Here is a 1,439-nt window from a genome sequence, read left to right as displayed (position 1 = left end):
GTTCAGCTTTCTGGGCTGCAAGTGCAGACTGCCAGCTCATGTTGAGTTTTCCATCAACCATCACCCAGCCCTCTACAGGGCTGCTCTAAATCACTTCTCAGCCCAGTCTATAGGTGTGTCTGGGATTGCTGTGCCCCAGGAGTAAGACCTTGTACTGGTGGTAGTTCTCATCTTCCTTGATAAACATCTTTTCATTTGTCCCTCTTTATTTTCTTCTCCCAAAAGTACTGTGTGAGTTAAAAAAGCTTAACAAGGGCAAGTGCTGGATTCTGCACCTGGGACAGAGGAACCCTGGCTGTACCTACAGACTGGGTAATGAGATGCTGGAGAGCAGCACCATGGAAAGGGACGCGGGGGTCCTGATCGATGGCAAGCTGAACGTGAGTGTGCAGTGCTCTGTCAGCCAGAAGGGCCAACTGTGTCCTGGGGTGCATCAGGCACAACACCACTGGTAAGGGAGGGGTTTGTCTGCTCTACTCTGGTATGGCTTCACCTCAAGTGCTGGGGGCAGTTTGGGCATCACAATATAAGAAGGATATAAAGCTATTCACATCCAAAGGAGGGACATGAAGATGGTGAAGGGTCTAGCAGTGAAGCCACATGAGGAATGGCTGAGGACACTTGGCTTGTTCAGCCTGGAGGAGACTGAGGGGTGACCTCATGGCTGAATACAACTTCCTTAGGAGGGGATGTGAAGGGATAGCACTGACCTCTGCTTTCTGTGACCAGTGACAGGACCTGAGGGAATGGCCTGAAGTTGTGTCAGGGAAGGTTTAGGTTAGATATTAGGAAAAGGCTCTTCCCTCAGAGGGTGTTTGGGCACTGGAACAGCTCTCCAGGGCAGAAGTCACAGCCTCAAGTGTGGCAGAGCTCAAGAAATGCTTGGAAAATGCTCTCCAGCACCTGATGGGGTTGTTGATATTCTGTGCAGGGCCAGGAGTTAGACTCAATGAACTTTGTTTAGTCTGTCCTGAGCAGAGAGTATGTCTGCCTCTTGCAGGGAGAGCAGCTCTATAGTGCTTGTGGTCAGCTATGAGCTGTTTTGTCTGATAACAGATACGCTTGCGTAAATTTTGGTAGCTGATGTTCTCCAGACAAAAATGCAAGTACAAGGGTTGGCATTTGTGTTCTTAAGTTTCTCTGATGGGCTGGTGTGATCAAGGCATTATCTTCACTGCAAATAAAGACCCTGTACTGCTGTGACAAATACCATTCTTTAAGCTATGGCAGCATAATGAGCTATCTCATACCTGAAAGAGTTAAAAAAAATGAGACAAATATCATAGAATCATAGAATCAACCAGGTTGGAAAAGACCTCCAAGAGCATCAAGTCCAACTCTACCGTGGTTACTAGACGATGGCACTAAGTGCCACATCCAGTCTCATCTTGAAACCCTCCAGGGATGGTGAATCCACCACCTCCCTGGGCAGCACATTC

This window comes from Acanthisitta chloris, unplaced genomic scaffold, assembly GCF_000695815.1.
Source record: "Acanthisitta chloris isolate BGI_N310 unplaced genomic scaffold, ASM69581v1 scaffold15255, whole genome shotgun sequence".
In the NCBI taxonomy this organism is placed as follows: Eukaryota; Metazoa; Chordata; class Aves; order Passeriformes; family Acanthisittidae; genus Acanthisitta; species Acanthisitta chloris.
The sequence above is the reverse complement of the archived record's forward strand: the minus strand, read 5'-3'. Positions refer to the sequence as shown.